At 48.9% G+C, this 13,996-nt stretch overlaps 1 protein-coding gene and 1 non-coding gene across 6 annotated transcripts in view; one reads left to right on the forward strand and one right to left on the reverse strand.

Moving 5' to 3' along the window:
* Positions 1 to 13,996, forward strand: part of SLC7A8 (solute carrier family 7 member 8) — a 67,042-nt gene that overhangs the window by 31,880 nt on the left and 21,166 nt on the right. The window contains exon 1 of one of the 5 annotated variants that reach the window (XM_003128550.7): positions 3,655 to 3,755. The exons of the other annotated variants lie outside the window; for them this stretch is intronic. The gene's annotated coding sequence lies outside the window, so the exon portion shown is untranslated. Of the gene's footprint in view, positions 1 to 3,654; positions 3,756 to 13,996 lie in introns of those variants that run through there. 5 annotated transcript variants of the gene reach the window in all.
* LOC146401702 (U6 spliceosomal RNA) lies at positions 10,904 to 11,009 on the reverse strand. Its single transcript, XR_014811761.1, has one exon. It is a non-coding gene; the product is annotated as a U6 spliceosomal RNA (small nuclear RNA).

The raw sequence follows: 13,996 nt of genomic DNA on the forward strand, positions 1-13,996 counted from the left end.
AAACTGGTAGATGGAACAAACCTGTTTAAGTGAATTTCCAAGGAAAAGAAAAGAAACTGAAAATCCATCAGTTTATCACCATATTGAGCCCCTACACTGAGTGGAGGTAAGACGTTTTTTATACAGAGTCTTGGAAGAGAGTAAAGGCGAGTGAAAAGATGGGTGTACAAATATATAATTACAATATGATGTGATGACAAAAGTGTGTAGCACACAGAAAAAAAGTGCTTCAGGGTTGGGAGAGGAGTGCTTAGGGAGGGCTCCAAGTTTGAGCTAGGTCTTGACAGGTAAGTAGGTAATCTCCAGATGGGCACATACTAGAGCAGCCAGGGAGAGGGAGGAGCAGCACAGGCAAGACTTAAGAAAGAAATGACTCATTGGAGAAAAGCAAGTCCTTTGGGGTGAGTAGAACCTAGGAGAGAGACAGGAGATGAGGCTGAAGAGGAGCAAGAGCCAGATCTTTTTTTTTTTTTTTTTTCTTTTTGTTTTGTTTTTTGAGGGCTACACCCATGCCATATGGAAGTTCCCAGGCTAGAGGTCAAATCAGAGCTGTAGCTGCCGGTCTACACCACAGCCATAGCAACGCCAGATCCGAGCTGCATCTGTGAGCTACACCACAGCTCATGGCATTGTCGGATCCTTAACCCACTGGGATCAAACCTGTGTCCTCATGGCTGCTAGACAGATTCGTTTCCCCTGAGCCATCATGGCAACTCTATCTTTTTTTTCTTTTTATGGCTGCATCTGAAGCATGTGGAAGTTCCCAGGCTAGAGGCTGAATCAGAGCTGCAGCTGAGGCCTACACCACATCCATGGCAACACCAGATATGAGCCCCATCTTCAACTTAACATTGCAGCTTGCAACAATTTTGGATTCTTCACCCACTGATTGAGGCCAGAGATCGAACCTGCATCTTCACAGACACTATGTCAGGTTCTTAGCGCACTGAGCCACAGTGGGAACTCCCAGGAGCCAGATCTTGAAGGATCCCATGTGTCATTATGCAGAGAAGAACTAACTTCATCCAAGAAACAGGGAGCCAACTGAAGGGTTTGGTGCAGAGGAGTAACATGATTAGGTTCACATTTGAGTGAAGAAAAGACCATGACACTTGAAATAGGGAGAGATGAGTCAGCAAGCTAAGCATTAATCCAGGCCAGAGAGGTGGTGGCCTAAAATAAAAACAAATATCAAGGTGTCAAAAACAAGAAAGAGTTATGAGTAGAATCAGCTGGCTATGCTGACACATTGACTACTAAGAGGGAGAAATCTAGTTTCCCTACAAATCAAAATTAAATATGTTTCAAATGAAATGTTTCTTCTTAAGGGTCTCCAGCGTTTGTGGAGTTCCCATCAGGGTGCAGTGGAAATAAATCCTACTAGGAACCATGAGGTTGTGGGTTTGATCCCTGGCCTCGTTCAGTGGGTTAAAGATCCAGCGTTGCCATGAGCTGTGGTGTAGGTTGTAGATGCATCTCGGATCCTGAGTTGCTGTGGCTCTGGTGTAGGCCAGCAGCTGTAGCTCCGACTGGACCCCTAGCCTGGGAACTTCCATATGCCGAGGCTTCGACCCTAAAAAGACAAAAGACCAAAAGGGGGGGGGGTGTCTCCAGCATTTGCGATGATTAGTTAGCAATGTGTTCTATTTCTGCCTTCTACCTCCTCTCCAAATCCCTGAGCTGCTGATTGGGTCTTTGGTTGGAAGTCTTCCTCAGGGAGTTACCCCAGGATGGATGCTGCTCAAAAGCCTGCTCTGAGGAAACTGAAAGGAATAGGGAAGCATTATATACTTGCAAATCACACCAATTTGTTCATTCAGCAAACATTCCTCAAGGGCCGTGATGTGTTCAATACTGTTCTTGGCCCTGAGAATTGGGCCCCGAGATAGCTGGAATTTTTCAGGCCAGGACTGGAAAAGTAGTGAGTAGGACCTTAAAGGGGGCTCCCCTAGGTAACATAACGAAGTGTCCTGTCTCCCCTGCTTTCCCGGTGTCTTTGGTGTTTCTCTTCTCCCCCACGCCGGCTCAGGAGTCATGTTTAGCTAATGCTGAAGAGAGAATTACTCAGCTCTTGGAAATTGCTGAGCTGGGCGTTCGGGCTTCTTGGCTGAACTAAGTACTGGATGGTGATTCAGCAGAAACTCCAGGTCCAACAACTGGCAGGGAGGGGTCAGGATAAGAAGGAAGAGGAAGAGGGAGCCAGGAAGGGAGGGTAGAGATGGGGCAGTGTGGGCAGGAGCTTAGCTAGCCGAGTCTAGGAAAAACTGTGTGAATCAGGATGTCCAGAAGCTCCAAAGCATCTGTGTGCGCCACCTCCCCTGCTTGTTTGTCCCTGGAGGAAAGGGATCCTTCCAAAGGTTCAGCAACTCTCTCCTTAAAGGGGCTTCTGAGATTTCTTTTTTTTTTTTTTTTTTTTTTTTTTGTCTTTTTTTTTGCTATTTCTTTGGGCCGCTCCCACGGCATATGGAGGTTCCCAGGCTAGGGGTCGAATCGGAGCTGTAGCCACCGGCCTACACCAGAGCTACAGCAACGCAGGATCCGAGCCGCGTATGCAGACTACACCACAGCTCACGGCAATACTGGATCGTTAGCCCACTGAGTAAGGGCAGGGACCGAACCCGCAACCTCATGGTTCCTAGTCGGATTCGTTAACCACTGCGCCACGACGGGAACTCCGCTTCTGAGATTTCTAAAATGTTGCCGTTGTTGGGAGTTTCCGTTGTGGCTCAGCAGGAGCGAATCTGACTAGCATCTGTGACAATGCAGGTTCAATCCCTGGCCTCGCTTAGTGGGTCGAGGATCTGTTGTTGTCCTGAGCTGTGGTGTAGTCGAAGACGTGACTCCATTCCGAGTTACTGTGGCTGTGGCATAGGCCAGCAGCTGCAGCTCTGATTGGATCCCTAGCCGGGAACGTCAATATGCTGCACCTGCGGACCTAAAAAAAAAAGACAAACAAAAACATTGCCAGTGTTTTGAGGCCAGAAGGGCTGGAGAAGGGAAGCCTTGTTGTGTGTGGTAGACAAGTCCCACTGTGTACGTTGCAGGAGCTGGGATCAAAGCTAATTTATAAGGAAGAGCTACTTTGATTTTTGTGGTGGTTGTTGATTTGTTTTGATGTTATTTGTCTTTCCCCAGTCAGGTCATTTACTCATGCAATAATACCAACCTTTTTGTAAGTAGGCAGAGACTTGAGACTTTTAAACGCGGCTCCTGATCCCCTAGGAAAAGTGTCTTGCCCCTGGGTGAGCAGGGAAGGATTCCCCACGGTCTCTGTGACCTCACTTCTACCACAGTCTCCTCCCCCACCCCGCCCAGGCCCTCTGCAGTCTATGAGGAGTGAAAGATCACTCAGGCTGGTCTACGTGGGCAGAAGTGGATCCTTAATGGAGCCACAGGTTTGTGTACCTTAGAAATCAAACAGGACTCCAGTGTTTGTCTCTCGGTGCCTTTCGGCTGCTGGCACTGGTTACCTCCTAGATCTGGAAAGGGCTGGGGTTAGGCAGGCCAAGGGAAGGAAGCAGCTTTTCCACAATTAGAAACTCGTGCCGGGTTCCTTCTAAGGAGCTGGGTCCAGCCTATCACAGAGCCGAGCATCGCCACACCCCCTGCGGCCCTCAGCGCTTGCTCATCATAGGCACTAGGACTGGTCAGAGGGGCATCCCCTCGCCCCCTTTGCTTCGGGTCCAGAGGGAGGGAGTAAGGGGGATCTGGCCAGAGCGTTTCAGAAGGCGGAGAAGTGCATGCCCCAGCAAAAGGTGAGGCTAAGAAACCAATGCTTCTGGCAAGGTCGTGACCCAGGTGAAATTTACAGCTGCTTCAGAGGGCTGGGGAGCGCCATCCCAGAAAGGTGCTTATTTTGAAGTTCTGAAGGGGAACAGGGTGTTCTGATTTCTACCATGCGGCGTCACTAGCTCTTCCTTTCAGCAGCTGTCTGCTTTAGTACATTCCATCTTCTTTTTTTCTCTCCTGGCCTTCTCTTTCCACCCAGCTCCTCTCCAGCTTGCTCTCTCACTCCTGTGTTTTTCCTCCTCTTTCCCACCCCCTCTCCGCCCCGTTGCCTCTCATGATGACTCTTTCCCTCTCTTCTTTACCATCTGTCTTTATAGGCTTTGGCAAGTTTGGGCTTTTGTCTTCTTAGGGCCACACTCGTGGCATATGTTGTTTCCATGCTAAGAGGTGAATTGGAGCTATAGCTGCTGGCCTACACCACAGCCACAGCAACACCAGATCCTTAACCCCACTGAGCAAGGCCAGGGATTGAACTGGTGTCCTTGTGGATGCTAGTCAGATTCGTTTCCACTGAGCCCCTATGGGAACTCCAAGTTTGGGCATTTTTATTGCCTGTTTTCTCTTATCTGAGAAGACGAGAAGAGGCCACGTTCTGGAAAGGTTAAAGGAAAACAAGCCTTTCCAAGCTGCCTCCAGCTCAGTCCTCAGAAAACTATGAGCCTGCAAGACCAAGAAATCCAAATGGAGTTCCTGGAGTAGGAGGGAAAAGTGATGGTGACATTGATAAGGGACCAGAGGAGGGGACACAAGGCAGAAAAACAAGTCTGCCTGTGAGAAATATTTTTTTAAAAGCCCTGGGGGTAATGAATACAACGTTCCTGGGTTCCAAGGTGCAGACATCCTAGTCTCCCATTTCACACTGACACCTTACTTCCTGCTGCACAGAAGGCAACCTTGGCCAGCATCTTCAGGTGACAGACTGAGAGCCCCAAGTGGCACTGTCAGCAGCAACCATGGGTGCTACTGACAGGAGCAAGAAAAAGAGAATATGGGGATGGGAGAAGGGAAAGAAGAGTGATGTGCATGTGATACAAGACAGGCTGATATAGTGGCAGAACAATCAGTTGGGGGAGTTCCTGTCATGGCTCAGTGGTTAATGAATCTGACTAGGAACCATGAGGTTGTGGGTTCAATGCCTGGCCTTGCTCAGTGGGTTAAGGATCCAGCAGGTCACAGACACTGCTCGGATCTGGTGTTGCTTTGGCTTTGGCGTAGGCCAGCGGCTACAGTTCTGATTAGACCCTTAGCCTGGGAACCTCCATATGCTGCGGGAGCAGCCCTAGAAAAGGCAAAAAAAAAAAAAAAAAAAAAGGAATAAGCAGTTGAGATTAGGGGGAGTAGGGGACCAAGGAGGGTCAGTCTTGTCTTGGGCACTAATTCGTTGGGGGTCTTACTTCATTCACATAAAAAATGAGGTCCTCAGAGTTCCCATTGTGCCTCAATGGTAACAAACCTGACTAGTATCTATGAGCCCTCCAGTTTGATCCCTGGCCCCGCTCAGTGGGTTAAGGATCTGGCATTGCCCTGAGCTGTGGTGTAGGTTGAAGATAAGGCTCAGATCCCATGTGGCTGTGGCTGTGGTGTAGGCCAGCAACTGCAGTTCCTATTCAACCCCTAGCCTAGGAACTTCCATGTGCCATACATGCGGCCCTAAAAAAAAAAAAAAAAAGGTTCTGGATCTCTGATTGCCCATGAGACTGGTCCAGTACCAAGAGCTGTCAGTCACAAGTGAACCCTAACTGAGTCATTCTGTAACAATCAGTCTAGCCCCCTATTCCAATGGCCCCTTCCTGACTTTTACCCATCAGACCAAAACAGTGTGTTTCCTGGAGCAGCAGCTGGCTTGGCAAAAGGAGTGAGACTGTTTTGGGGACCCAGATAGGAAAGTGTTCATTGGCCCTCTGATGAAGACACAGAAAGAGCCCAGCCCAGCTCACCAAGAGGTCAGAATCCTGTGTCCAGAGCAAGGGAAGCCCCGAAGACAATCACCCAGGGCTCACTGGGGAGAGCCTGTGCTTCGTGAGCTTTCTCAGGGAAAGGAGAAGCAGTCTTTTTTTTTTTTTTTTAATTAATTTTTTTTTTTTTTGTCTTTGCTATTTCTTTGGGCCGCTCCCGTGGCATATGGAGGTTCCCAGGCTAGGGGTCGAATCGGAGCTGTAGCCACCGGCCTACGCCAGAGCCACAGCAACGTGGGATCCGAGCCGCGTCTACAACCTACACCACAGCTCACGGCAATGCCAGATTGTCAACCCACTGAGCAAGGGCAGGGACCAAACCCACAACCTCATGTTTCCCAGTCGGACCCGTCAACCACTGCGCCACGACGGGAACTCCGAGAAGCAGTCTTCATATGTGTCTGCCTCAGCTTTGTTGACATCACAGGTACTTGCCTGCCCCACTTCAGGGGATTGGTCCCTTGGTGTCAAAACCCTGATATCCACTCCCTAGAGAAGTGCAGTGGGTCTTGTGTACACTTCTTAGTATTTTCTGAATAGGTCTCTCTATCTATCCAGCCTTTATTCAGGAAGCATTAGCGCCTACTGTGTGCCAGGCAGTTACAAGAGCTTAGGATCACACTGGCCGACAGAGTATTAACAGCTGTGTATGCACGCTTGGCTGCAGAAGGATGGGGAGGTTTCAGTCTGCACATGGCCTGACCGGTAGAGCAGCAGCAGCAGCAGCAACAACAACGGGCGTTCCTTGCTTTCTGTTTGGCATTCCTTCCTAGCATGCTATTTAATGGTGGTGCAACTTTCTTGTGGAGACAAGGCATAGGGACAAGCCTGACCATGTGGGCTCCTGGTTCAGTGCGTCCGCCTTATGCTTACCAGCCTCATAGCCCCCTAATCCACCTTTGTGCCCACACTTCCAGGCAGCTTGGGTTGAAGGGCCCCAGAGCAGGTAATTTGTGGATGAGTACCCTCCTGAGAAAAAGATTGAAACAGATGAGAAATTGAGGCAAAAGGGTTAGGGATAGAGGAGGAGGCAAGAAGTCCTGATGGCATCTCTAGAACCCTGCAAACCATCTCCTTTCATATCCACTCTGCTTTGCCTGCAGCTGTCAGAATTATTGTGACAAATTAGAATAAATCACGCCCTTTTTTTTTGTTGTTTTAATTTTGTTTCTTTTTTTCTTTTTTTTTTTTTTTGGTCTTTTTGCCATTTCTAGGGCCGCTCCGGAGGCATATGGAGGTTCCCAGGCTAGGGGTCGAATTGGAGCTGTCGCCTCCGGCCTACGCCAGAGCCACAGCAACGCCAGATCCGAGCCGCGTCTGCGACCTACACCACAGCTCACAGCAACGCCGGATTGTTAACCCACTGAGCAAGGGCAGGGATCGAACCCGCAACCTCATGGTTCCTAGTCGGATTCGTTAACCACTGCGCCACGACGGGAACTCCTAATTTTGTTTCTTTTTTTTAACTCAATGAATTTTTATGACATTTATAGTTGTACAACGATCATCACAACCCAATTTTACGGCATTTGCATCCCAACTCCTCCACCCCCCACCCGAGTTGTAGTTTCTTAGTTTGTAAACAATAGCAAAAACCACTTAACATTTTATATAGCAGTATACAGGTTACAGAGCACTCTTGTGGGACTAAAATGGACCACACTTCCATTTTACAGAGAGCTCTTTTACAAAGAGTTTGACTGGCTTGTCCAGCGAGTAAGTGACCATGCCAGGAAGGGCATCATGGCCTTTGGGTTCTTTAAGCTCTATATTCTGATTCTTTTTTTGTTTGTTTGTTTGTTTGTCTTTTTAGGGCCACACCCACGGCGTATGGAGGTTCCCAGGCTAGGGATTGAATCAAAGCTACAGCTGCCAGCCTATGCCACAGCCACAGCAATGCAGGATCCAAGTCTGTCTGTAACCTACACCACAGCTCACTGCAACGCCAGATCCTTAACCCACTGAGTGAGACCAGGGGTCAAACCCGCAACCTCATGGTTCCTAGTCAGATTCGTTTCCGCTGCACCACGAGGGGAACTCCTAAGTTCTGCCTGGGCTGCTAGGCCCCTCCAAGGGAGCCCCCTCTGTCTCCATCCCCAAAACCTACTCAATCCCACCCCCATTGTTACCACTTGACTCCTTACATGAGTTACTCTGAGCTTAGCTTGTTTGCTCTACACTTTAAAAAGATACCAGAGGAGTTCTCATCATAGCTCAGTGGAAATGAATGTGACTAGCACCCATGAGTTCCTGCGTTTGATCCCTAGCCTTGCTCAGTGGGTTAGGGATCTGGCTTTGCCCTGAGCTGTGGTGTAGGTTGAAAACATGTCTCAGATCCTGTGTGGCTGTGGAATAGGCCGGCAGCTTCAACTCCAATTGGACCCCTAGCCTGGGAACCTCCATATGCCTTGGATGCGGCCCTAAAAAGACAAAATAGGTAAATAGATAGATACCAGAAATCCACGTGGTCCTTCACTCGCCAGGTGTTGTGTGGAAGAGTGGTAAAGCCACAGCCCTAGCCCTGTGATGGTTGTAGGAACTTAAAACTGGCCCCACAATTCACTAATCCCTCCTTAAAATTTTCTGAAGGAAGATTTATTTATTTATGCTAATGATTCACAGATGTTCTGTTTCAAAATGGACTAGAGAGATTTCTTTAATTGCCTTTTTTGTCTGCGGTCTATAATGTATTAATTTAAGGTAAAATTTCCTGCCAGATGTTTTTCTTATTCTCCCCTTCCAATATGTGTAATCCTTTGCCTTTGTGGGCTTTACCTCCCAAGTCAGGTGGGATTGGCTCCAGCCAGGGAAGCCACAGAGCACACCGTGCCCAAGTGTGCTGGGTTTTACCCCGATGATAAGATAGCACACAGCAGGGCCATTCTTTACCCCTCCTCAGGGAGGAATGAATTCAGACTCCGGACTCCAGAGTGTGTTTATCTCTTGGCTTTCCATTGTGACTTCTCCTGTGGCCTTCGATTGTAGTCTCTGAACACTGAAGTTAGGAGACCAACAAAACTCTGGGGTCAGAGAACAAAGGACTCAGACCGGTGAACATCCCCCACTCCACCTGCCTTGCAAGAGCTTGTAAATCTTGGGCCTGTACAAGCATGTGGGTTTCGTGTGTGGGCCTGCAGTTGTATGTGCTGTAGAGGAGACTGGTGGAGAACCCGGGGATTAGATGAAGGAGGAATATGGGGAGTCCTGAAATTTTCTTTCTTTCTTTTTTTTTTGTCTTTTTTTTTTGCTATTTCTTTGGCCTGCACCAGCAGCATATGGAGGTTCCCAGGCTAGGGGTCCAATCGGAGCCATAGCCACCGGCCTACGCCAGAGCCACAGCAACTCTGGATCCGAGCCGCGTCTGCAACCTACACCACAGCTCGCGGCAACGCCGGATCGTTAACCCACTGAACAAGGGCAGGGACCGAACCCGCAACCTCATGGTTCCTAGTCGGATTCGTTAACCACTGCGCCATGACGGGAACTCCCCTGAACTTTTCTGAGAGGAAAAGCTCAGCTAGAGTTACCCTAGGGCGAGCGTGTTTACTGCTGTATTGAGTTACCCAGGGGAGGAAGAGGAGGCAGTGATACTGTAGCTGTAGGATCCGGGGTGGAGAAGAGTTGGGATACTGTCATGTGGTGCATGTGATGTGGAAACTGGCCAACCAGGTCAGCACACTGGTGACCTCACTTTCACTGCCGCTCCTAGAGCGCCCCTGCTCCCTTCTTCCACTTAGTGTCCTGCAAGGCCTGTGACAGGCACTCCTTTGGGGTCCTGGTGTGTGCTGCTTAGTTGCTCTAGAAAAGCTTTCCTCATGAAGGGTATGCCCACTGCTTTCTGGTCTTTCTGTGCAGTATCTGGCCCTGTATTCATTTCCTACTGATGCTGTAACAAATTACCACAACTTTAGTAGCTTAAAACTACACAAATTTGGAGTTCCTGTTGTGGTGCACCATGATGGGAACTCCTAAGGTAATAAATTTGTATAGTTTTTTTTTTTAGGCCGAACATGTGGCATATGGAAGTTCCTGGGCTAGGGGTCTAATCAGAGGTGCAGCTGTCGGCCTACACCACAGCATCAACAATGCCAGAACTGAGCCGCATCTGCAACCTACACCACAGCCACAGCAATGCTGAAGAATCCACTGAGCAAGACGAGGGATTGAACCCGCATCCTCATGGATCCTAGTCGGGTCCTTAACCCGCTGAGCCACAACAGGAACTCCAAATTTGTGTAGTTTTAAGCCACTAAATTTGTGGTAATTTGTTTTCTTTCCTTTACCAGCTTCTAGAGTCCCTCTCTATTCTCTGGCTCATGGCCCCTTTTTCATCTTCAAAAGAGTTCCTGCTGTGGCGCAGTGGGTTAAGAATCCGACTGCAGTGGCTCGGGTTGCTTTGGAGGTGCAGGTTCTATCCCCAGCCCAGTGCAGTGTGTTAATTCAATCCCTGGGCCTAGAATGTCCATTTGCTACAGGCATGGCCATTAGGAGGGGAAAAAAAAAAAAAAAAAAGGCAGCATATTCACTTGTCTCTCTCTCTCTCTCTTTTTTTTTTTGTCTTTTTGTCTTTCCTATGGCCGCACCTGCAGCACATGGTGATTCCCAGCCTAGGGGTCTAATTGGAGCTGTAGCCACTGGCCTACACAGGAGCCACAGCAACCCGGGATCCGAGCTGTGTCTGCGACCCACACCACAGCTCACAACAACGCCAGATCCTTAACCCACTGAGCAAGGTCAGGGATCAAACCCGTAACCTCAAGGTTCCTAGTCGGATTCGTTAACCACTGAGCCAAGATGGGAACTCCCACATGTTTCTCTTTTTAGATGTCTTTTATATATATTTTTGTCTATCTATCTGTATCCTTTTTTTGAGGGAGGGGGCGTACACACAGCATATGGAGGTTCCCAGGCTAGGGGTTGAATTTGAGCTGCAGTTACCAGCCTTCTCCCTACACCACAGCTCTCGGCAACACCGGGTCCTTAACCCACTGAGCAGGGCCAAGGATCAAACCTGTGTGCCTATGGAAACTAGTTGGGTTCCTTACCACTGAACCACAACAGAAACATTCTATATTTTTACAGAAAACAAATTTATGGTTACCAGAGGGGTAAGGGGGGAAGGGATAAATTAGGAGTTTGTGATTAGCAGATACACACTACTGTATATAAAATAAATTTATAAATGGCATGTCATCCTTGCGCAGGGGCCATGCTAATCTTCTCTATATCGGACCAATTGTATAATAGGGGCTCCCAAGGGAGCACTCGGATCTCTCTCCTTTTCTCTCTCTGGCCTCTGTGTTCCATCATTACACCTCCTTTTCTATCTCTGACCTTTCTGCCTCCCTGTTGATTCTGGTGATGATATTGGGCCCACTCAGATAATCCAGGCTAATCTCCCCACCTGAAGGTCTTTAATCACCTCCATCAAATTCTTTTTGTAAGGCAGCATTCACATGATTAGGATGTTGACATCTCTGGGCTGTTGATTATTCTGCCTGTCATAGACCCCATGAGTTCTGATGTCATTGTCGAGGGTGGGGGTAGTGAAGCAGAGGCTTCTGTGACTCCCCGGGGATTAGAGTCTGAGGATCAGGGCTGGCCTGGGGCTGGGGGCACCTTCTCTTAGGGAGCAGGAGCTTACTCACTTGTCTACAGCGGACAGGCTCCAGGTCAGCAACAGGTTGTGCACTGTTTTGGGTCTGACAAGTACTCTGCATCTCTGCCAGTTCTGGAGCTGTTGCATGGACAGAAAGCATTGAACCTGCCTCTCCTACTTGGCAGTTGCTGGGCCCTGGGCTCTGGGCAGGGTACAAGATTACTGGATTTTGAGTCCTCTCCTCCTGCCTGCCTCATTTTTTTGTATTCCTTTCTGTTGCCTTGACATTAAGCTTTTCAAACTGGGCAGATTAAATAACCAACCTCTGCCTCAGCATCTTCTTGAAGTCTCATCTTCCTGATAGCTTTTTCACACACACACACACCCCCTTTTTTTTTTTTTTTCTGTCTTTTGTTTTTTAGGGTCGCACTCGTGGCATATGGAGATTCCCAGGTTGGGGGTCCAATCGGAGCTATTGCTGCTGGCCTACACCAGAGCCACAGCAACTCCAGATCTGAGCTACATCTGTGACCTACATCACAGGTGACGGCAACGCTGGATGCTTAACCCACTGAGCGAGGCCAGGGATCAAACCCCACAACCTCATGGTTCCTAGTCGGATTTGTTTCCACTGCGCCACAATGGAAACTCCCACACCCTTTTTAAGCCAGGAAACAGAAAGAAAAAAAGAGAGGAGGAAATGCCCAAGAAATACAGAGAAGCCTGGGATTCCCTCTGGAGAAGCAGAACCCACCACCACAGCAAGATTACAATGGTCAAGAACCAGAGTCTTATGCCTTCTGGTTTACTTATTTATTTTTATTTAGGGCCACGCCTGCAGCATATGGAAGTTCCCAGGCTAGGGGTTGAATCGGAACTGTAGCTGTGGCCTACACCACAAACTACAGCAACATGAGATCCAGGCTATATTCTTGACCTGTGCCGCAGCTTGTGGCCACACCAGATACTTAACCCACAGAGCAAGGCCAGAGATTGATCCCGCATCCTCATGGACACTAGTCAGATTCTTAACCACTGAGCCACAATGGGAACTCCTGTCTTCTCTTTTATTTGGTCCAGCCAATCTCAAATTATAAAATTCTCTCCATTGCTAAGGGTCTTCCCCACCTATAAGAAGCATCTCTGATTTCCTGGCCTGAGCTAGGAACTCTTCATGGATGCCTGCCAGCCTCTTTGAAGAACTCTGCCATCAACATACTGCTTTGTGGAGTTCCCCTTGTGACACAGTGGAAACGAATCTGACTAGGAACCATGAGGTTACGGATTCCATCCCTGGCCTCACTCAGTGGTTTAAGGATCCAGCATTGCCGTGAGCTGTGGTGTAGGTTGCAGACCCGGCTTGGATCTGGCCTTGCTGTGGCTCTGCTGTAGTCCGGTAGCTATAGCTCTGATTCGACCTCTATCCTGGGCACCTCCATAGTGCCCACACTAAAAAGCAAAACAAACAAACAAAAATCATATTGCTTTGTGATCATCTTTCGCTCACCCATCTACCCTCTTACAATGTCAACTTCCTGAGGACAGGAAGGGACTTGTGTCTTATGTATAACTACCTCCACCAGAGTATGTAGAACTTACAGGCTCTTTGTGGATGGTGGTTGGATGGTTGGATGGATGGATGCATGAAGATCCTCACAGCTCAAGGCTGTAGTGACCACTGGACCCCCTCTATATGTGGCTTCCCTGAGGTCACTGTGTCTTAAGCATGTAGAATTCAAGATCTGGCTGGGAAGAGAGAGGGGACGTAGCCATCAGCAAGAGAAAGAGGCGCTGAGGTCAGACGGGCAGAGGCAGGATGTCGCAGGGCAGGGGCTTGGCAAGTGTTGCCTTCACTCACTGACCTTTCCTCTCCGGATGGAGGCTCGGGTTTCAGCCTGCTGTGAGGAACGCTAGCCTGTGGTTCCAGGAGACTGGAAGTACTCTCTTTCCCCCTCCGTCACTGCTGTGATCACCCAACTGCAGGGCGAAGGGTCACACAGGGCCTGCAGCCATTGTTCCAAGGAGATTAGTGTTACTGGCTGCCTGTTTCTCCCACCCCATTTTATGTCTGGAAGATTCCTGAAAAGGCTAAAGGTTTAATCAAGGGCTAAAATTGTCCCTTCCTTCAAACATCTCCAATTCCCCAAGGAGCACTCTGAGGAAGTCTCTCTGGCTGCCCTGATAAGGTCCCTTTGTGTTTTCTATCCAGGAGGTGGGGAGGTGACCGCATTCCTCCTCCCCGCCCTGCCCTCTCCTCCCCTTGGTACAAGGACTTGCTTCTCCACGTGATGAGGTCACGCTCGTTCTGGCTCCTTATTCTGTAATCCTTACCTGTCCTCAAGCCACAAAGGTGTTGTTTCCTAATCTTCCTTTATCCTTTAGTCATTACTGTTTGTATCTGCTTGAACTCCTGGGTCCCAGGGGCCCAACCTTGTCCCTAATGCTTCGGGGCCCTGGGAGAAGTTGAGATTATAGGCCCAGTTGCTGGGAGTGACTTAGGTTGAATTGTAGGCAGGCATGTGATCCTGAAATCCTTATTGAATTGAGTAAGATAAACCAAGCAGTGTATTTACTAGGACAGCTCAGTCCTTCTGGAACAATTACAAAATGTTCTCCCAGTTCGGGCATTTAAAATCCTCCCTCTGACCACATG

Source organism: Sus scrofa, chromosome 7, assembly GCF_054392235.1.
Source record: "Sus scrofa isolate SSC_HxYL_T2T_F1_AM1 chromosome 7, Sscrofa_HxYL_maternal_Yorkshire_Landrace_v2.0, whole genome shotgun sequence".
Taxonomy (NCBI): domain Eukaryota; kingdom Metazoa; phylum Chordata; class Mammalia; order Artiodactyla; family Suidae; genus Sus; species Sus scrofa.